Source organism: Epinephelus moara, chromosome 20 (assembly GCF_006386435.1).
Source record: "Epinephelus moara isolate mb chromosome 20, YSFRI_EMoa_1.0, whole genome shotgun sequence".
Taxonomy (NCBI): domain Eukaryota; kingdom Metazoa; phylum Chordata; class Actinopteri; order Perciformes; family Serranidae; genus Epinephelus; species Epinephelus moara.
Window position 1 is genome coordinate 24,183,259 of NC_065525.1, and position 23,617 is coordinate 24,206,875.

The 23,617-nt window shown below is 41.3% G+C and overlaps 1 long non-coding RNA gene across 1 annotated transcript in view; it reads left to right on the plus strand.

The window, feature by feature from the left end:
• The window catches only part of LOC126408196 (uncharacterized), a 76,299-nt gene extending 55,036 nt beyond the window's left edge, over positions 1–21,263 (plus strand). Inside the window, exons 3-4 of the long non-coding RNA XR_007571843.1 lie at positions 18,275–18,381; positions 21,047–21,263. This is a non-coding gene — a long non-coding RNA (uncharacterized LOC126408196). The remainder of the gene's footprint in view (positions 1–18,274; positions 18,382–21,046) is intronic.
• The last annotated feature ends 2,354 nt before the right edge of the window (positions 21,264–23,617 follow it).

Below are 23,617 nucleotides of genomic sequence, written 5' to 3' on the forward strand. Positions count from 1 at the left end.
TTTTCTCTCTCCTTTTTTTCCTCAAGTTTGACACATACTACTCCCCGAGGTCCATAGCAGTCTTTGGGGCTGGTCCCCGTACCTTAGTGCCCTTGACAGAGGACTATATTTTATAGTTGATATAATGGTAACATTCTCTGTCCCACCTTCACTTTCAGGGTGAGTGTGTGCGTTTGTGTGCCATGAATATGTGATTGTGTGAATTTGTTGGCCATAGAGGAAATAGAGTATTATAGAAATAAAATGGTAATAATTATAAATGAAAGAAAAGTCAGTTTTTCATTTGTTTTTTTCCCAAATGTAGAGACGTTAGTGACACTCTCACCTTGATATTAATAAGCTTTTAGGATGAAATACATGAATGAAAAATAAGTTAGATTGAGCCTCTCATTTGTTATCAAAAACTGGTAATTGCTGAAGGTTTCTGTCCTGGACAGCTTAACCTGGAAGTTGCAGAACATTGTACAAATGTCACATGAAACAGGACATTATTTCACCAGAGCAAACTGCCGTAGGGCCCAGGTTTATCTCCTACAAATACTGCCCCCCCCACTCAGGGATCTGTCCTAATACGTTATATGCATACTTGTGTGGCGATAATGTGGCTATAAGTCAGTGGTATTTGTATGATTTCAAATAACGTTAGCTTTAAAATACATTATTAAGGCTAATTAAATTATAAAGTTATAGTACACCAGTGTAAACAGTAAGATGATTACACAGCGTGAAGGCGTCAGTGAAAGTCACACTGCTGGGAAGTCTAACAGATGGGTTTATCCTTAGTGAGATGGATACTGTCTCACCGCACATCTACATCAAATTAGAGTACCCAGGGTGAGTCCTCCCCCCACTCTGACCATACACCGGAAAGCAGGTGTCTGCTTAATAATTTGGTCAAAGATCAGTGAGTTAAAGGTTGAGGCCAGGGGCAGAGAGGGCCAGGGTCATCCTGGTGGTAGGGAGGTGGTGAGACATGATCTCCTCAAGTCTGGAACAGCCAAACCCCAAGGTCATCCATTAGTGCTCTGGCCCATTGGTGCTGGAAGACCCACAATAAATTTACTGTGCACCCTTAACCCTTTTAATACTCACCATGACCCAGATGAGGAGATCAGCTCCCTTAGGGAGGGGCACATTACATTATTAGCACTGTGCATCCATTGACAGCTATTATATTCTAACAGTGTATTATGGGTGACTTCATACTGTAAATACTTCAACACGAATACTCCACAATAATGTGCATTACATTCATTCTTTTAACATTTTTGTTTAGCTGTGAGTTCAGTGTATTTTAATCAATGAAACTGCCTGAATAAGTCTGCTTCTGAGTCAAGTTAATAATACTGAGTGAGATTGCATCTTTAATTTAAATTACTGCAAGATATTTTAATATCTAGAATCCCCTCCCCTGGCCATCTGTGATCAGTTTCAAACGTGCGGATGATAGTGTCAGTGTCTGGCCAAATTTTTAGCGAACATCTGAGTTATGACTGATCATTATCTGGTCTTTCAAACAATGAACAACTTATCTACCTTTAATGCGATGCATTTTTCTATTCCTACATGAAAAGGTGAGGCTGTAAGGAAGAAGGAGAATGAAATGTCAACAGTGTCAACCACTCCCTTTAAATAGGACTCTCCTATGATCCCTTGCTACCATGCTCGGTCAAACCTTTCTAGGTGTCAAGACTGGGCGTCAGAAAAAGAAATTAAAGTGACATAGTGTTGACAGGAAGAAAAGACATTCCAGTTTTCACCCCTCTCAGGACAATGAGGGAGCCATCACCTTGGCTCAGACACAGGCACTAATGAATCAAGCAACACCTTAAGTTCTGCAGTGCAGGGGACTTTTGGCCGGGGGCACCCATATAGTGTCATTGATAATGGGATCCTGTATTGGACTGCTGTTGATTTGATGTCTACCGCAACCTCTCCCATGGCCTGCCATTTTGACACAGCTTAATTTTGCCCCTTGCTCATAAAGACATCCTGTTAGATGGTGTTGCACAAGTGTTAGGTCTTCATCTTTCTCGGCTATATCTCCCCTCTCAGAGCTCGAAGAGCTGCAGTGTTTTATTAAGCAAAGACCGCTTCGTTAAATTTATTTCACCCACAAGGCACATGTGTAATAATGCAGGTGTGAGAGGCAGCAGTGTGTTGAAATAAGGTGAAGTTCTTTGAGTTTACCATGTGGAATACAGAGGGATGATTATTTCCCAAAAGTAAAAGTACTGTTACTTGTGTAAAAAGTAGGTCGGTTAAAGTACTGTGAGTAAATATAACTGTTACTTTTTTAATTTAAAAGGGGGGGTTCAGACAAATTATTATAGGATATGTGATAGAACAATTAAATCAAACAACATATTTAGGCTACAATATAAATTGTATGAACATGTCAGTTGAACAGCATTTCAATTCCTTTTCTGTCTGAACCTGCATTGTGAGCCTTTTGAACTGTAACATCCTCCACAATCTGCCCTTAGGTTCAGTCTTTCGTGTATTCTCAGTGCACTAGATCTGTGCCTGTTAAAAACATGCCTGTTTGGAATGGGCTGACTGCTTGGCCTGTGATTTTGCTGCTTGCAGCTTTCTTGAGAACCACTCATACAAACAAAAGTTTTGAGTACTTCCTCAGCCATCGCCAATACCAACATTCCCAGTTAGAGAGAGGGTGAAAAGTAAATCAAGTTGGAGTTTGCCTGGGAACCCCAAATCTCTAAATCCGCCCTGCATCAGTAGCTCAGTTTATAGGGACTTGGTTTGGGAACCAGAGGGTCGCCAGATCAAGTCCCTGTACGGACTAAGTATGTAGCGTGGACTGATAGCTGGAGAGGTGCCAGGTTGTCTTTGCCTCCTGGGAACTGCCGAGTTGCCTTTGAGCAAGGCACTAAAACCCCAACTGCTCGTCCAAGGTGAAATACAATTGGCGTATTATTTGCTTGTTATGACACACTGTAACCACTGTGGTTATGAAGTCAAGCATGGATTTAATTAGCAGAGGTAATTTGTCAGTGCTAATGTTATTAGTGTTATAAGTATGGCAAACTTGCACAGTTTTAGTTGTAATGGCAAAGTGACACTGTTCTAATAGGCCAGGGGTAGGCAACCTGCGGCTATGGAACCACATGTGGCTTTTTAGCCCCTCTCCAGTGGCTCCCTGTGGCTTTAAAAAAAAATTAAAATCATATGGAAATGATAGCATTTTTTTTAATCATTGGTGTAGGCCTTAAAAAATGCTTACATTCCCTAATTGTAAAAATGTGTAGCCCATACACAGAATTAAAAAAAAAAAAAAATCAGATTTTTGTCAACTCCTCTACAGCCAGGCATCTTTTCCTCTAAATGTTTTGATTTATGCCTAAATGAATCTCTGTAGTGTTGGCTAGTCTTAAATCTCCCTAGGCTAGCTATGGACTCCAAATCCAAAGAAGTAAAAAAATATTATTGGTGGACAGATTAATTTGCTTCCACCACCAACTCTTACCAATAAATAACCAACTGCAGAGCAGCCACCTTGTGCTAAACCATATTGTTGAATGCTTATTTAGACGTATTAGTAATGTTGATAAGCTAGAGGCAATAGTCTGTTTTACCATCATGATAACGCTCAAATGTGTTTTGCAGCTCCAGACAGATTTTTTTTTTTTTTTTAAATTTTTGGTCAAAAACATGTTCACAGAAGTCACTGCTGGAGGATCCATTGTGAGCATATTTAGCCAGAACCACCATGCACCTGTTGGTAACATAATGTTGTCAGGGTGTTCAGTGTTCATTATTTAATGTGCTTGCAGAATGGTGCATTGAATCAGTGGTTAATTAAGATACATGTAACCTTTTTTTCTCCTCTTTTTTTTAACCTATGTCGAGATACAATAATGCTAACCATAACCCATGGTGATGTCATCCTTAATTGTATCACATTGTTGTTGTTTTTTTGTAGTGTTCACAACCCTCGCATCCATGGCATTCTGTCAGTAAACATATGCATTTAACATAAATCTTTTACAAAAGCCTCACCTTTCTGAACATGGAGCTCTGTCTTCTGCAACTGCTGATTTGGCAACTTTCTTTAGTTCTTCTTTTACCTTTCTCACATGCTCCTGGGCACTACCGAGGTGCCCTTGGGCAAGGCACCAAACCCCTTACCGCTTGGGGTGTCTGTCCATGGGCAGCCCCTTCCCACATCTTTCCATTTAATGCATGTGTATAGGTCCTGTGTGTATGTGACGTAATTAACAACAGAGTGAAAAAATTGTATTCCTTCTTCTTCTTTTTTTAAAAAAATGCTTAAAGTCTAAGTACACAAAAAAATGACTTTGTTATAGTAACTAGTAGGGCTGCCCCCTGAAAGTCAAAGATTGGAGTCGTCAGCCAGAAACCCCTTAGTCGTCTAGGATTTTTTTAAACTCAATCAGTCTTTTTTTTTTTTTTCTTTTACGTGAGTCAGTGTGCAGTGTACTTACGGGGACATTTCAGTCCCCAAATTTTGCTGCAGACATAGCTTTCTTACTTTCACGCTGCTTTCCAGTACAGGCAGCTGCAGACCCATATCAGGGTGAGTGTGACGGAGGCAGCTGCCTGCAGGAAGAGAGGCTTTGCCTGCAGTGTTGCCAACTTAGTGACTTTGTCGCTATATTTAGCGACTTTCCAGACCCTTCTAGCGACTCTTTTTCAAAAAAACAACTGGCGACAAATCTAGTGACTTTTTCTGATGTTATTGAAGACTTCTGGAGACTCTGTTGTGAGAGCACGTATCATTCTTACTCTTCTTAACGAGCAGCGGATGCTGCCGTGGGCTCCTCTCTCGCCCCAAAGCCCTCACAGACGGCACAGTCCTCCCTCCCAGCAGCAGTCAGAGCAGGAGATGTTAACCCCTCCACGTCCAGACTGCAAGTGAATCACGCATGCGCGGAACCGCCGCTGGCTGATCCCGACCTGGTTTACAGTCAGGGCAGGATGTAAATGTAAAATTTTCTTTGTCTCATATAAATCACTGAAAGAAGGTTCATTTGTAGTTCTAAACATATTCAGGGTGTTTTTTTACTCAGTTTTTGTCTCTCCCACGACGTTACAGCAGCCATTACAATTACATGCATATGGACAATTATGCAAATTAGGCGATGACGTCATTTAGCGACTTCTAGCGACTTTTAGGACAGCCAATAGCTACTTTTCTTACTGAGGAGTTGGCAACAGTGTTTGCCTGGTCAGGCTCCAAGATAACATTATCTTCTGCTTTCTGCGTAGAAGTGGTGAACAGCTCACAGCAACTTAATACAATAAAGTCTCCAGCTTTTGTTTGATATCTAGTATCAGCAAAAGAATGTTCTTACACATTTCCGATCGGTCGTTAGCATAGTTGGCACACATTAGCTTAGAGGGCTAACTTGACTTGTTTACTATATTAACCCTCAAACTCAATATGGAAAAAAAGGAACAAAAAATCAAATATTCTTATTGAACAGCTAAATCTGATTCAACTGACATAATTCTGAGTTGGGCACAGTCATAGAAATTACATTAAATAAGTTTTTTCCTCCTGCCCCTCGGTATACAAGTAGGCTATAACACTGCGCAAAGTGACATACTTTGTAGTGTATTGGGATGGAGATTTGGTGTCTCTTTGGTGCAGTAGTCCCACAAAGTTTTCATCTAAAAAAACTCTTGTTAATTATTCATAGAATTAATTGTAAGCTGTAAGCTAATAGTGACAGCTAACCTGACTATGCTATAACGAACTTTAACTATACTATAGTTACTGTAAGAGTCAACAATAGGCACACTGCCAAACCTGGGAACTTTGGGATGTTGTGCTTGTTCCGAGATGTGTGACTGTAATTAGAGTGTTTTACACTAATAGTGCTTTAATCATTAGGTGATTAAAGTACCAAACTGAAAAAAGTTGTTTACTTAAAGAATTGAAAGTGCTTGTCATGAATATGTGTACTATTACACTAATAAAAGTAATAATTTGTTGTGGATCGTTTTATGTGTAATACAGATTATTTATTTGCAGGCAATAATATAAATAATTGGTGGTGAGAATTGGGGGGGGAAAGGCTTGGACGCTGATGAACATAAATTGTAATTAGACATTATTTTTAGAGGTAGCAGAAAACTAGCAGTGTTAATGTTGATATACTGTAAATCAGTGTTGCTCCCCAGCACAAGGTGTCAGTTCAAATGAATTTCAAGTTATAAGATAAAGTGGGTTTACAGTAATTCATGCACTTTCTCTAAGATGAATTGTTGAATATAAATACTGTGCGTGAGCAGCATTATACTACATGACTTTCTCGCTCTCAGTAGATCCTCTGTATGTTCACCCTCCCTCACATGTCTCCACTCTCCCGTCTTAAGCTGTCTTTCGTTTCCCCCCGAACAGACACACACCACGCACCCCCAACATCCCCCCGCGTGCAAGGCTGGTGGCTCCATTGTGTGACCTGTTCTCACACTGTTCCATCTCCACATCACGCAGCCAGCCTTTCACAGCAGCAATTCAGCAGCAACAATCACACACTCACGCCTCAAAAAAAGACCTCTTGCTCCCTTTGCCAACCAATTAAGAGCCATCTGGGCTTGGATGCAGTAAGAAAGCTATTACAAAATCATAACTGTTTTCATATTTTCATGATATGTTTTTGATGTTGAGACTCAAATGTTTAAAAAAAAACAACAACAAAGCTTTGTTTCAATGATATGTCTTCATTTCTTGAAAATGAATTGTTCTGAAGCAGAGACAGTGCACGTATCAATATTTTGTTAATTTGCACAGAGGCAGTGGAGGGCACCACACAGTTTAAAAACATGACAGAACCAGTCATTGCTTTTGAAGCTGCCATGCAAGTGTGTGATTCCCGATGAACTTGAGGTCATAGATTCCCAGTGGCTGCGTAGGGCAGGGAATGGAGAGCAGCAGGGTTCAAGCCTTGGGTCACTGGAGCTTCAGAAGTGGCCAGCCAGCTTTGTCCCGGGAGGGATGATGGTGACGGATTCACTGGTGTTTTCTCAAGGTCCACTGAACCCTACAGCAAAGACTCCAACTTAGAGCCTGCAGAAAGAGGGAGCACTCCTCTCATCTCCAGTTCACAGAACTCCAAAAGAGGGGCCGTCTGGACGGGCTCCAGGATGCCTCGAGATACACGAAGTCCAGCCGCAACCTCACGGTGGCACTGCCAAACCTCATTTCAATCTTTTTCTCCACGTATAATCTGCAGTACACATTAGGCCTCTGACATGCACCGTAATGGTTCATTTCACCATTGTAGGGAAGTGTTGAACCACTGTGTTGTCAAGTAGGCTTTATAAGGCAAAAAGATATGAATAGAAACTCCACCCTGTCTTTTTTTCTTTTCAATCTAACTAAGTTAAAAGGCTTACTTACCCCTAATCAAAATGGCAAGCCCACTGGCATGGTATGTCCCAGCTGTGGCCCTGGCGCAGCATTTCCCTTCTCCCCGTACATTGTTCTGGGCAGCACATCCAAGAGCTCTTGCTGTGTTATGTACTTAACTGAGGTCAGAGTTGTCATTATCTGGGTCTTGTTGGCACTAAGGCCTCCTCTGATGATAGGACTCCCTTTCAGACCTTCAGCTTTTAGCACTCCCTAAGAACTAACCTCTGTGAAGACCAGGCAATCGACCACCTGCAAATCTAGCCCAGGGCTGGGACTGTGTTTAAAGGAGTATGCTTTATGACATCCTATCACATGTGTGCTGTTTGCCCTGACCTGGTGGAAGTTTAGCACAGATGCTCCAAGATTTACCTCTGATCTCTTTTTCTTTGCGGGGGATCGGTAAAGTTTATATGTGCCGACAGGAGGCTTATGTTTAGTTGTTAATTAGGTGGCCCAAAATGACTGCAGGCCAGAGCCCTGTCACCCAAAAACAAGACAAAATCCAGCGCCTGGAACCAAGCTCAGTGATAAACTCAGAACATATTGCAGGTGTATTTTTTCTGCTGTGGTACTTTATATTGTATCACAGTTTTAAAGCTTGCACAACATTGGTATGTATTGGAAAATTGATCCCAAGAAGCATTTTGGCATGGATTGAGGAAAAAAAAAACACAACAGGAGATGAGTGTTTGTGAAGGCTCAGGTTTTATTTCTTGATCTAAGCACTGCCATCCCCATTCTAGCAACACTTCCTCATTCATGTCACCCCCGTGGTGTTACTCTGTTAGGAATTATTTTTCAGAATATACTGCATTTTGAAAAGATATATCTCCCCCATGCCTCTCTTGTTTTCTCATTCTCTTGCTCTCCCTCTCTCTGTTTCTCTCTGTCTTACAAACGCACACAGACACACATTGCAACATGCACACAACCAGACATGCACCACCCCTCTTAAAACCGGTTCTCATCCCAATAGCAATTTTGTCAGAAGTTGACAATGTCTTGATTTAGTTGTCTGGCTGTTCCGGCCAGTTTTCCCTGCTGCGCTAATGTGAACAGGACATCCTGCTGGGCACCAAAGAATACCACTTCACGGCAGCCGCATAGCTGGCAGCTTTTATTTATGGCGCTACCGAAATGAATGGGTATTAGTGTCCAAACATTTCACCATGCTCCTGCAGCCACACACAAAAGCCACTGATTTCCAGCAAATCTGCACTTATTTTATTCAAGAAGACTAAAGCTAGGCAGAGGGAGAGAGAGAGAGACAGACAGAGAGGGGGGAGAGAGAAAACATTTATAATGACTTAAAAGACCTCAAAAGAAGAATAGGAATTGCGTTTGAAAAGGATTTACCAGACAGAAATCGGAAAGAAAAAAATGGCCCGTCCATTTCACTGCATTTTTGTCAGAGTTGAAAATGGAAAATATCTATATCCTCAAAATGACTCAACTTAAGTGCTTATATTCACAAAAACTGCACTTCCTTCACAATCGCCCAGTTTTCAGTTGCTCTGTTTTGCCCAGCAGTACGAAGCATTGTATTTTATAGCACTGCACCAGGAAGGAAAAAGTAATTTTATCATTGCTGAAATTGTCGATTTTAAAGTGTCTTCAAAAATCACTCCTGCAACCATTTTGCAATCCGGGCTGCCTACTGTCTTGTTAACCTATGAATTTTAAGTGGACGCTTCCCATTAGATAGCAGTAGCACTGCTGACTCCTCTTGGCTTTTCTGTAGGGAGCAGGCTGAGGCAGAGTGCTCTCCTGGCCCGGCGCTGCACTTTGCCTGGTCTCTGTGTCCAGGACCTCATCAGCACAGAGTCCGCCTGTCCTCGTGTCCCTGCCACTCACCTCCCTGCTCTTCATCTGTCATTCCTGCCCTTCTGCAAACACACTCCACTGACATTTTGAAAAACTCTGGCATTCACCCTCAATATGGATTTTTGTTGATTATAGCTTTCTGTCTGTGAAGATTGCACGTATTATTGACTTTGCAATCCCATGACTATTTGCACAGCTTTTTCCTCCTCTCTGCATCTCGCCGAAGTCCAGCAATAATATTCCCCCTGGTTTCTCATAACCTCTTTTCATTATCCTTTCTTTTTTTAATATTTTTCTCTTTTTTTCCATTTATTTTACTAATCCCCTCTGGCTACGACCCTTTCTTTATGCCACCAGAGATCAGAGTTTCTGCAAAGCTTCGGTCACTGATGTCATTAAGATTGGGATCTGATACACTAGATGTCCATTGGTTAAATGCCCCTGGCCTGAACTCCCTATTGTCCCCTAATTCCAAGCGGCAGCTCTGTTTCACTTGCTGCATAATAGCCCATAGGTTAAAGTTCTGCTGCTTTTGCTTTGAATTTACATCTTTCACAGGCTCCAGTCTCTTGTTCTGAGCTGGCGTTTTCTTTTTTTTCCTCCTTTCATTTCTAGCGAGCCTCATTGCCTGCAGGCAGCACGGCTGTTTGTGCTGTAGCTTTCCTGACAATCTCCCACATCCAGGCATCTTTTGGAGGGTCAGAGGAGAGCAACTTGACTTAACAGGTCAACGTAAGTGGGCTCCGCCCTTCTCCAGAGGGGAAGCCATGGAGCCCTCCATTAGGAGCTGACCTCCACGTTGCACTGGTCTGGCCCCAGCCAGGGTATCACATGGCTCTGCCTGAGACAGGCTGCTCATTAAAGCCCGCTGCCCATAGCAGGATTAGGCCTTTTCATGGTTTATCCTCTACTCTGACAACTGACAATGGGCGAGGATAGCTGCTTCAAATGGAGTGTGCATATGAATCATGGAATTATAATTGCTCTTTCATGATGAGAATATTGGAAAATCTATCCACATGCACAATGCAAAGAATTAATTGGGGTCTGTTTTCAAGGGCACATTGCTACACTATATGAGCCCAAGAAAACGGGAAGGGTGGTAATGAGGCATTTTCAATACAGCACAGCATCTTTTTCACAGCACCTGTACACAGACCGCTGTTTGCACACACATACACTCACACACATAAACGTGCTCTGATACCTTCTGCCTGTAACCTTTGCCCACCATGAGACTTTTACTTAAAGTTTCACTGCACTTAATACACAATGGAGTGCCCTGTTTACTTGTGTTGTGATGTACTCAAAGAGCAACCCCATTAACAGTGGTGGCCCGTTCCCCACGACCCCGTGCTAGCTTCCTAAGGGTGTGCGGGTTACGGAGGGCCGCAGCTCGGGCGCTGAGTAGGAAACTAAGATGACACTACCTCTTGAGCTGTGTGGGAGGGAGAAAGCTGGTGATAGCGAGGCAACTGAGCTGCTATCTGCAGCACCAAGCCCCAGTCATGCTTCCTATTTACACCACAACGCTGTCTGTTTTCATTATTCATATTTCATGTGGTATCATGGCATGAAAGAGAGTTATTTCCTTCATGGTGGAGGGCAGGTTACAGATGGCTCTCAGGTCGCACAGCTCACAACAAGTTGGGGCGGGGGGGGCGGCTCTGGATTCAAAGCATCAAAACAGCCTGCACAAATAGAAAAGGAATATTTCCCTTGAGACGTAATGCCCAGTCCACTGTAGTTATCCACAACATGTAGCTTTACGTGAATCTGATGATTGGAAACCTCAGTGTAAAAAATCTAAAGGTAAAATTGCCACTTTAAAATTATTGCTAATAAGTGTACAATGGAGTAAAAAAAGAAAAAATCATTACCTAATTAAAAGTGTGAACAACACGATTGTCATTTACATATGTAGTGAGGCTTTTTCACACTCATCTGTAATAAACACAACGTGATAAGGTCCAGGTACACTTAAAAGGTGTTAATGAACTGCTGGTTTAATACTCTCTTTTCTATTTCAAATTATTCCCATATCAGTAACCACCTGTCATTTATTTTAGAAAACAAAGCGTGTTTAATTTCGTTTAATTTCGAATTTATTTATTTATTTATTTATTTATTTATTTATCGGTTTTCAATTTGAAGGGGCAGCTGTGATGTTTTTCGATGAAAAGTTTATTTTTTGGGAAATATATACAGCGTGCATTACAGTACTGAACTTTTCTAACTGTAAGGGAACCCTCACAAAATGTATAAATAAATTATTTATTTTTTAGGTTTAATTTTTCCAATATTTAGCTGATTAAAATTCAAAGACGAGTCATATTTTCGCTATCTAGCCAAGGCTCAGTTTTATCCATTTCAATTTTAATGCCCACATGGTAAACAGGACAAAATACAGGCCTATAGGAAAATTAATTTAGTTTTTTGAGCAACAGAGACATTCTTTTGGAGAGCTGTCAAAAACAGAAAGAGGCCAGAGAAAAGAAGAACTGAAAGTCTGTTAGCAACGCAATTAAACTCTGGTAATGAGGTCAGACATCAGATCTAGTGCAAGTGATATCATTACACAGGCTGAACGGATGGGCCGCTCCAGCTGCCATGGTCTTGCTGTGGGATTAGACTCACTGTCCTGAGGGCTGCACTTTTACTAGGCTGACCCCTGCCTGCCACAGGGGCACCAGCCACCCCCTGGGCTCCTGGGGGTTTTGGCCCCCAGTCCTGGTGCCAGTGGCACCAACAGGACTGCGGAGAAGTGAACTGTGCTGCCACGTGGGATGACAGGACTCGCCACTCCATTAGGAGGCACAGAGACAGGCAGGCACCAGCACACAATCCACGCTGTGTTGCCAACTACGAATTACTGGGTTCCTCTATTTCAGTCAGCTCATTTGTAAAAACCAACGAACAATGACAAGGTGATAAAAGGACATTGTATCAGTGATTAGAGTGCTGCGTTTGAACCTGTTGATGGTTAAGATACAGCTCGCAAATAAAACACAACTTTACGCTGTTTGTCTGGAGGAGGAATCCTTTCTGTTTGGTTAAAATCGTGGTACATACTTGCAAACAAGATTGAAATAATGAAACATACAGATTGGTAGCAGTCTAATTTTCTTTCCCTATTGTTTAAAGCCTCGTTTGCAAAGTCCCTAGCAGGAGTCGGCTTAATTTGTCTTTTCTTATTTGGTCTGCTTGTGTGTTTTGTGCTGTTCTCTTTTTGTCTCCCATGATTACTTTGAGGATATCGTTATGACATTCAGCAGCAACAATAATTCTTCTGTTCTAATTCATATCAATTAGTAGGGGATGGTAATTCAAACTGACGGCACAGTGTATCTTGAAAGGCTTGCGAGGATGTTGTGGCGGCAGCATCACTGTGCAGCCAAAAGCCACCCTCCTTTCCCCTTTCTTCCCCCTTTCTGTCTTTCAGTCCACAACAAGGGGCTCCAAGCAAAGAGGACAATACAAGTCGGAGCCAGTACTTTGATAATTAGTTATTGATTGAGAACAATGGCATGGCGTACACTGTCGTATTAGCTAGACGCCAGTAGGTCGCGACACCAAGAGCAGCCATCAAGAAACGAGGGCCAAAACATGCCTGACTCCCCTAATAAGATATTCCTTCATGTTTTTCTCTTTCATTTCCCTCCTCTTTTTCCTTCCTCAGGCATGTTAGTGTTCGGGCTACATGGGGTCAAAAGTATTAATGCTTGTGCACAAACGAGCGTCTGATGAAGGAGAATTTAATTAGAGAATGCCCACTCAAGCTTCTCGTACCACGTTGCCCTGTTTTTCTTTATTTTTTCTTTGTTTGTAGGACAAGTGTCCAAAGAAAAAAGAAAAGCAGCGTATAGTAAAAAAAAAAAAAAAAAAAAACCTTGTAAATTTTCTGGCACTGCTAGTATTGTTTTCATAATATACAGAAATATTGATTGCCAAATGAAACATGCACAAAAATATTGCGAAGCAGTGTTACATATCAAAGACCACCTACTCGTGAAGCGTATGTCTGTATGAATTATTTCATGGCAAGAGTCTGTTGAATGGGTCTAATCTTGGCCAGCATTTAAATAGAAAAAAATATATATATCTGGTTATTATTTTACACACGTGATTGACCTGAACTGTGCGTATCACATTCTCTCCGACAGTGTGGCTGTGCGGAGTGAAAACAGATGCATTTCACCACACATATTGATGCCTGCAGTGGCTGATGCATGTCAGAGATGGTGTCATTTGGTGAAAGTTTGGCTTTTAACCAAGCTGTGTTTACATATAATAGAATATCCTCAAATAATTGCTGGGTCTCCTCGCTAAAGAGGAATATGTCAGGTTTGGCATCAGTGTGAAAGAAGCTCCCTAACTCACTTCACCTGATCCGTGGCCTGTAAAGATGCACCTGGCATTAAACAGACAGGGCAGGAGCGTCAACTGAACAATGGAGGACTGTCAGGACCGACAGCAGGGCACGGCTCTACCATCACTGCTCTGACAGGGAGGGCCTCAGAGGGTAAACTGCTTTGCTGGAACTAATTAAACAGATGAAGTTATGACATGAATATGCAGATGTTGTTTACATTTTACCATATGGTATTATTTCAGGTAATAACGCACAGGAGAGCCTTCCCACTCATTAATGTGAAGGGATGGAGTGAAAACACTGTCTATCAAGAGACACTCGGAGCGTGTTCGAGAAGTATGATCAGACTGACACCCGGGTGTTGAAATCTATTTCAAGCCACTCAATTAACATACATGTTGATAGCTATTACAGTTTGATTTGAATTGTTAGCATGCTGCGCGGTGGACAGGCTACTCCGTATTGAAGAATTTATTCTTCAAATCTTCCTTAATGTGTCAGATTTCCTCTAATTTAAAGTGTAAAATTAATTATCGCAACGTTAGCAGTGTCTTGTTACCCAGTATGACAATGTTTTACTCTTAAACTAATCCACAGCCTCCTATTGCCATTTAAATTCAATGGAATCATGCAGTTTTAGAGCTGCTGTAGGTTTCTGTACAGTACACCTGCCATAAAGACAGTTTAATTCTCAATGCACAGCCTGCATTTAACTCAACTTCTCCATTTTTTTCCCTTTTTTGCAAAGTGTTAAAAGTAGTAGAACTGTCAGAGTTCTTTTTCCCCAGTTTTGTGTGCAGCCTTACCATTCCCCTGGAGCGGGTGCTGAGAGGTTAAGAGGGAAAGGGCCGATGGAGTCGCGTTTAGTAAGAAGTGTGGGATCACGGGGGCCAGCTGGTGGGGTGATGGGGAGCGTAATTGTGCCCGCTGTGTGGATAGGGTGGGGGGTGAAAGGATGGGGTGAGAAGCCCTGGAAAAAAAGGAGGGGAGGGGACACCTCAATTACCTGTGCTCCCTCTGACCCCTCTCTCCCTCTGTCTCTCCACGGACAGACGCACTGTCTGAGAGGCGGGGCGCGTTTCCACAGGCAGATGCACATCCCCCTCCTTTGTTCAAGATAGCATTCGCTCCTTTTCCTGAGCTGCAGAAACTTAATTGCAACAATCTCCTCTCTAATGCGTTTCTCCTTTATTTGTCACTGTCAAAAAATTTGAATTTTCTGTTTAAAAAAAAAAAAAAATCAAAGCATTTTTCCTGTTGTGTGTTTACATTTGATCTCGGAACTTGGTCAGGCGATATTAGATTAAAGATGTACAACAAAATAAAAAGCACATTTACCTGAACTGAGCAGTTCTCTCAAACATATTCAGCAGGTTACATGCAGCTGTCATAGTTTATTTTGGAGCTCCTGCTTGGGCTAATACAGTAAGTGACAGAGACTGGTGTAAAATCAATACTTCACAGGAGTGTGATGTCTTAATAAACTCTCTGTGTTGTTCAGACAGGAAAGCTAGACATGTACGAGAAGGACTACAGCGCAGGCCATTGTGAAGCTGTCAAGTCTAGCCCTCAAAAGCAGATGAAGCTGTCAGATTATTAATATATTTATACTGACAGGCCCCAAGTCCACCCCTAAAACCCTCCCCTCTTTCAGTGTCTCTCAAAAAATATGCTCAGCTTCAAAGACAGAGGCCACAGGGTTGGATGCAAGGTCAAAGGCCAAATACATTTTGAAAGCAAATTCTCTTCCTTTTGCAACCTGTTTTTATTGCTGTCGCTCCCCTTCTCTGTGGCGACCATTCAGCTGAAACTTAGGCTGAATTGGCAGCAGCTTTCAAAGCGCTTGGCAGCCTGGTGATCCTCAGGAGCTCTCAGCTGACATCTCTCTGGGCTTGTCTATGCTCAGGGGTCAGCGCAAGCCCTGACTCCCAGGACCCACTCACTCAGGCGCTACCATGAGTCAGTCCCGCAGACTGAAATTAAAATGTGAAAAGCTGTGCGACTGAAGGCATTCCTCGCCCCCCATGGCATTCTCCTTTCTCTGTGACAGTTCCTCTGAGACTGCTTTTTCTTTCATGTTTCTTTTTTCCCTTTAGATTATTTAACAACATGCGAACAGAGCTGTCAAGGAGAGACATGCTTGATCGACAGAGCAAGGGAGTGTCTCAGTCAACATGGGGTTAAATTCGATTTTCTGCATGTTCAGTGCGCCAGTCTCAAGCCAGTTATTGCCTTGGCTTGATGTTTTTTGATGGATCAATTATCCATTATAACATGTTGCGAAGCCAAACATAACGGCAACTATGACACCTGTCACAATCTTCTATTAGGGTAAGGAAATTGAAATAATTTAATGACAGCTAATTTAGTCTTTGTTTTGAATCTCATTATGGCCGCAGTAATTGTGTTCTATAAAAAAAAATGAAAGTGAAATATGACTGCGCACTCAAAGTAAAGTACCCCGACTAGAGCTATTAATTTGATATCTCTCAATGAAAACAGAAGCGAATAAATTTCTCTTTATCAGATTCAGACAAACACAAGTTTGAAAAGACTGAGATCTTGGAGATTTTTTTTTTTTTTTTACTTTAAAGTCCAGTTTAGATTGAGTTAAAATCTTGAGATGAAAAACACAGCCTCAATATTAAAACACCAAGAAGTGCTTTAAGTGAACATATAGAATAATTAAAAATCTAGAAAAAAAAAGTTTTATTATCTTTTTAAAATACACATGTTCTGGAAAACATAGCAAAATAAACCAGCAGCACAATCTGTGTGACCCGCACACAGATTCAACACTGATGGGAATTTGCAATTATCACCACATCATATTTAGCATCGCGCCACCTAATAAGTCAAAGATATTACTTCAGATAGGGACAAAAGCGCAGACAACTGAATAGATGTGATATGCTTGTCAATAACGCGTATGTGAGAAAGCTGCGTGGGAGCGTCTTATCGGTACATGTGTGCATATACTTGAATTTGCAAGTAAAGAGCCTTATTGGGATTACCCACGGTACATTCTAGTTGGTATCATAAAGAGAAAGAGGGGACTAGATGTGTCTCCCTTTTACAGGGATTCGGTAAGCTCTCTGTCAATGGTTTGGAGTTGAATTGCCCTGGATAGCTCCCCTCATTCCATGGAATGATCTCAGACCTAATTTACTGGGCAGCTCAGGATCCAAAGCATACAAGGCTCTCCTCTGCATAGAATGTGTGAAATAGATAGAGCAGCCATCCCTCAGATGTGCTGAAGTAATCTTCAGCCAGAGCTGGTCCAGCAGGCCTCACCCCTAAAGGGATTGATGCAGTGTCAAAACCTTTGGCTCCGGGGTCATCCTCTCTTCTTGCCTCCGCAATCTGACAAAAGCTGAATTTCTTTCCCCTCACTATTCGTTTCTCTTTTTTCTTCTATTGAATTCATCAGTGAGGGAGGCATGAGATGCGAGATGTGAATGAAACATTTTCATTAGAAGGGAGGAGAATCCCCGGTCAGAGACAAGGCCAGAGCTGATCTGAGCCAATGACATCCCCACCAATTCTTTCCCCTTTTTTTTTTTTTTTTTTTTTTGTCCTTCTTACTTTCCACAGCTGTCATTCTCGGCGGTATGTGGCAAGCTGATTGAAATCAGCACTGTGTCAGGGCCGTCATATCTCAGAAAGACATAAAACATGCAGAAACATCAATAAGCAACAGGCCGCTGACAGCTCTCAGGCACCGGTGGCGGCGAGGAGAGATGAGGGGAAGGTTAGGACTCTGGGGGGATGCTGTGCAGTTGAAGTGTCTTCTTCAGGCTTCACTGAGACCCAGGGAAGACAAGATAAAGTCTATCAGGTTATCGCCTAGTTCAAGTTGCTTCTCGGACAGCAAGGCCACTGGGACGCTGGATGTCAGAAGATCTGTGCGTGTGTGTGTGTGCGAGCGTATGTGTGTGTACAGTAAGCACTGTCTTTCTGTGGGTCTGTGTGTGTGCTCGTGCAGGTGTATAGGAACTGAGAGACATTGCTACTAACTGCAGACCTAGTTAGCCTGATTAAAGTTCAGAGAAAATAATTGTGTCGTACACTAAATGTAATTTATGTGAAGTCAACTTGTTTGAATGATATTTCCTGATTATTTTATTTGTAAAATACCTGACAAATATTTTAATACAACACTGCGAATAAGGCTTTTTCTGTCATGTGTGCTTTTAAAATAAGATTGATAATGCACTAGTTATACCCGGTAGTGAGGGCCAAGAGATGCTTAGGGATTTTCAGTGTGTATTTAATTCACTAATGGGAGGTAAAGGTGATAGTCTGTTAGATCACAGCCTGACACTACCTCTTACCACTGCTAATTAGGCAAGTTTTTAGCCCAGAAAAACTGCTGAATCTCTTGTTTCTCATCCCTGATAATGGTCATCACAGTGCCCCAACCTACCTGTTTAGAATTACGATACGGGGCAAATAATCAGCTTCACAGGATCCTGACTTTGACGAGATAAATTCACCAGTAATTAGCCGAACAGAAGTCGATGAAGGGAGCCGAGTTTTGGCTGAAGTTGGAAGTTTTCCCCCCAAAAGTTGAAGCCTATTATTTTTTGTGTTGATGGGTTAACGTTGTTGTGGACAGGCGCCCATCTACATATCAAATGTGACTCCCATTATTTTATGTTTCTCTCTGCTCACAGCGCCTCCCAGCACTCCTCCATGTTCTCCTCCATCTGCCTCCTGTCCATTGATCAGCCTTCCAGGGCATCAGTCTGTTTAACATCTGCTACAAGTTCCAGCAGCTCAGGTAACTATCTAGCTGCTCTCCAACGCCTATTGATCTTCATGTCCACCTGCAGGAACATCTGTTTCGGCATGTCGTTTGTCAACGCAACCAGCTACCTTGTTTTGCTTCACGTCCACTTTCACTCAGTCTCACAAAGAAGATTTACTCCTAAATGCTTGTTAAACTGCTCTTTGCATTGTTCTAATAATGAATTGTAAATTAGTCACTCACAGTTATTGCATCTTGTGCAAATTGTGGGTGTAGTACAGGGAAATGAATCTTTAAAGATAAAGATTCATTTCCCTGTACAATTTTTTTAATCTACAACTTTAGATTAAAAAATATATATATCTAATTTTTTAATTACAATTTTTTTTTTATTTAGGAAGACTGAGACTGTACATTTAGAGAAGCTGCCTAATCTGCAGAACCTGTAGTTTAGTTATTGCACTCAAAAAATTACTCTATCTGTTGATTATTTCAATTATATTTATATTGATTATATATTCTGTTATTTTTGCCAATGAATCTAAATGTTGGCAAATTATTGCCATATATAAATTTAAAAAAAAAACATGCAAAAAGCAAACTATATGACAGAATCTGTTATTTGAATAAAAAAGATAATTTATTTCTCTCACACCAGGCAAATGTGCTGCTATGTGCTGTAAATTATATTTTAAAAAGCTCAATGGTTTACAGTACATATTATTGAAATACAACAGCACACATTTTATTTATTGTTTCTAATATTATTCTGGGCAGAGAGTGTGAGAGTCACGGGCCGAGGAGAGCCCGCATCTTCACATTTGTCTCCCTCTCAGGCTTCCAGAGCTCGGAGGAACCGCCGCTGCATGGTTTAATTTGCTCTTTTGTAATGACGGGGCGTAGGTTAGTTAATTTCAATTTTTGATTTCAAAAGCTATCAAATACAGCTCAGATGAGAAATCAATTTTCCCAGCTGCCCTGGCTTTGTGGTGAAAAGGACTCCCGCCATTGGTGAGCAGCCCGTCACATGACTGAGTCAGGGATTAGTTCAGTAGGCCCATGTTGCCACCACCTCAATTACAGGCTGCCTCTTGTCATTTACCTCTATAACATCTCATTCTCAGACACAACTCATATTTAATTCATGAAAGCCTGCACAGGAGTAATTGTAATATAGATTGTTGTTGAAAATTTGACCAAATTTAGAACGCAACTTTTTGTTTTTTTGCACGCCAACGCCAGTGATTGTGTCATTTGGTGTAATTTGGGATAAACAAAGATGGAGCAGTGAGTGTTTTTAAATTTGGACTGATGAAAAAATTGTCCTGAAAAGTATGTAATTTAAAAATCATGCAACTTGATCAAACTGTAAGGTGCAGGTATTTTTTTATTTTATTTTTTTTTGACAAAATGATATATTGTAAAAGAAAAAAAAGGCAATGATGATTTTAATTGGAAAGGTAGCGTCCTGTGTCATGTCATAGACAATGACAATCATCAGCAGCATTATTAGGACTGTCATGTGATCAGCAGTGTGAAAAGGTGACTCTGGGCGGCTCCACTGACAATAAACACTCACCTAAATAAACCCTGTTCTGTTTGAGTGTGTAAGTCTCTTTGACTCACAGTTAATAGTCCTAACTAGTATTAAAATTGCCACATATCAATATCCTGTATCCTGTCATGTATCAATAAATCAAAGGCCTGTTTGTTGAAGCCACAGACTTCACAGTACAGTCAGATATATGTGCTAAATAATAATATAAAACTATTTTCCTTTAAATAATTGTCCCTTTTTATACATCTGACTAATTGCTGACACCATAAAAAGCTCAAAGAATTTCGGACTGTGCGTGAGAGCATATTTTACATTCTTGTGAAGACTCTGGTTTGGAAAATTTGAATCCATTCCAACATTTCCGTCTCTCAAACGAGCCCCTCTTTCCCTTTTTGCACAACACAAATTGTCAATTTGTTAAGTAATCAGTAATAAGCATCTCCTTTTTCATATGGATCAGTTCGTGGAACAAAAAAAGTAGAGCGCAGGCAATTTCTGGGCATATCATGAGATTACATCCGTTTGACAGTTGCGTTATTCTATGTGGTCTCCATGGCAACAGTTTGGGTGAGGCCTCCAATAAAACCAACCTCAGCTGTCATCTCTTCACCTAAAAGCTTTGTAATTGCTCTCATTTGCATACTACAATTAAGTGTGTTAGCTCACAGCAAGAACAATCAACCTCCACTAAAGACTGGGGATAGTATAATTATTATATCAGTGGATTTGTATAAAACATTACTGACGAGCCTTTGTTTGACGTCGCCGTTGTACTGTCAGGCTAGTTTTACTGCTTATTTTCATAAATATACATATTTCAAAGGCAGTGATGGGTAATGCATAGGCATGCTGGTTAAAATGTTGTGATTACTGTCTTCAATCAGAGCTTCTGTATCGCTTTATGATCTCCGAAAAATGTCAGTCTCATTCTGGAAATTATCATTTAGGTTCCTTGGTTTCTGGCAGCCAGTACAGTGAAAGATACTTTTATTAATTTTTGATAGGAGGCTTTTTGACTCAGCGGTGCACTTGACTGGGTAGAAACAGAGTGATTTTCAGTAGTGGGAGACAGTTTGAACCGCTGATTGAATGGAAAGGTTATGTGCATTGAGCTCTAAGCATTGTTTCTCTTTCCCTCAGATGCGCAGAGGCTGTAATGAAGAGCTCTTGAACTCGCAGTCAGAGAAGCTGTGACAGGAGTTCAGGAGGATGCCTCTTTGGCTCTGCTGGACGTACAACACACACACACCGGTACACACTCAGGCACACACGAACCCAGAGACAGCAGCAAACAGCTAATGTAGGAATCAGAAAGAAGCTGTCAATCACAAATCACTCGCTTTTCATTTAAAGTGTAGGAAAATATCACAAATCTACCTCTACACTATTGTTGTTTTATTTTCTGTTTTTCAATATTAGTAATTTTTGGGCTTTGACATGAACTTAAAAACTTAATATGAGCAACATCTTCACGAAGGCGTACCTTGAGCTATAAAAGCAGCCGTATTTCCAGCCTGCCGAGCTTCATAATCAAGCCTGTGATACTGCGGCACATCTTTGGGCAGGTACATTTTATTTGGAGTTTTTGCCTCCAGGCCCTGAATTGAAATGGAAGACCAAATGGCACAAATGGCAAGTGCACCATTCCGAGCTCTCTGCAGCCTCCCAACACAAACTGGTCAAGCAGAAATGAGACCTGCATCAATTTTAATTTGTATTTATCCTGCTGATGACCCGCTCCTTTCACTCCGCCGTTGGAGGCACAAATTACACCCATCATAACTCTGATTCTAACGGCCCACGGTGTGCTATCAGAAAATGAGCATGGTTATATACCACCGGCGGGTTCAAGGTGTCACAACACAATTATACAATCATGCAACCTGACGAGCTCTGACTGGTCGCCGTTGTATGACAACTAAGCTGGAGGGCCACGCTGTCTGTCACATGCAGGCGGGTAAGATAAGTTCACTGAAGAGTAGACTGTGCCTCAGTGTCTGCTTCTCTCTATCTAAATCAGTTAAATATCACAGCTGCTGCAGTCTAGGGTGATTTTTGGGGGGACGTATAAAGACCCACATCTGAACTTATCTTTGACTTGTCAGGTTTTTTTTATCGACACAGCAAATTGAGCCTGCAGAATTTGTACAAAAAAAAAAAAACATAAATCAAAGTGATGTAACATTGGCTGCGTGTGTGTATCATTAATAGAATTAAGTCATCAATGAAGGAAGTTTAAACCCTTATACATACTGCAGTGCTGTGCAGCAGCTCACTGTGACTTTCAATCAACCCTAATCCTTGTATCTCATAAAACTTAGACCAAAAAAATGAAGGGAAGCTCCCGTGCCTGGATCCCCAGCGTGCTCTCAGTGTCAAGCCATTAGGCTGTGTGAAATGAGGTGCCACTCATGAGTTATAATGCTGCACATCTATAGATGCAATGGTAAAATATAGCCCTTCAATGCTCAGTCCTCTGTTGGAGTTGTGAAAATAATTCTGCTCTGATAGCGGTCCATCCCGCAATATCCCAATTCAAAGTCGCAAAGATATGAAGAGGGCTGTTGGATAAATTCAAAATAATCCACTTCAGGATAGCTGCGAGATTAATGGAAAAATGTGCGTGTTTGCTTGTGTGTCCGTGTGCGCGCGCGGGCTAACGTGTTTGTGTCTGTGTGAGAATGCGGACTGATGAATAAAATATATCAAAAACCACAAAACTTTTACATATTACAGGATGATATTCGTAATAAGATTATCAACCTTGGCGATGAAAAGAGATGACACACAGAGGAATAAGAAAAAATGACAAATGTTTGCGCTCCCAGAAGGAATAAAATGCCCAAACTATTCCTTTAGAGCCAACAGAGACGTTGGATATAAGCTTTCAGGAAATCTATTTGTGGGGTAAAGTACGTTCATTGTGTCCAATTTAAAAGCACGTCAATAGAAGACACACGTCTCCATAACCAGTTGTTACAGAACTACAATCAATGAAACTTATTCTGACTACTGCTATACTTAGAGGCACATAACAAAAGCATGCTAGCAGCAGTCTGATCTACTGAAATATTTACCCAGAGGTACTGTAGATGTAACAATGATAAGGAAATAAAGCTAATAAGTGTCACTTTGATGTGACAACAAATTATACATGGCTCTATCAGATCTCATTTCCATTCCACAACACAGAGACAGAGAATACCCTGAAGCATGGCTGTTAATGGGAGCCTCTATCAGCCATCGTGGAAAGCCTGCCTCATTACTCACTCCAGCACAACTGTGCCCAGGGTGGTCGATTTCCCCAACGGACACTGGTTCACAGACCAGAGACGCACTGTGAGGCATATGACTTGTTTTTCAATGCACAGGGCACAGATGCCGTCATGCTGCAAGTGTGTGAAATCAGGAAATTCATTTAGGCAAAAAACAGTTCTGAATTAAAGAGAATTAACCGAATAAAAACACAAAAATAAAATATACAGTTAGCTGCTTATTTTGTGTCTAACTTAGAATTATTGTGTCAATACATTTATTCTTTTCCAGGCTACAGAAAATTGCCCCATGTTGCTATAACCAGCTACCACTCATCTTCGTTTTCATTATACGTCTGATGCTGTACAACCTGATTGTTATTCAGAGAGAATTTTCCATTCGGGAGGGCGCCAAATACTCACATAACCTTCTATCCCTTCCAACCTGTGCAATGAA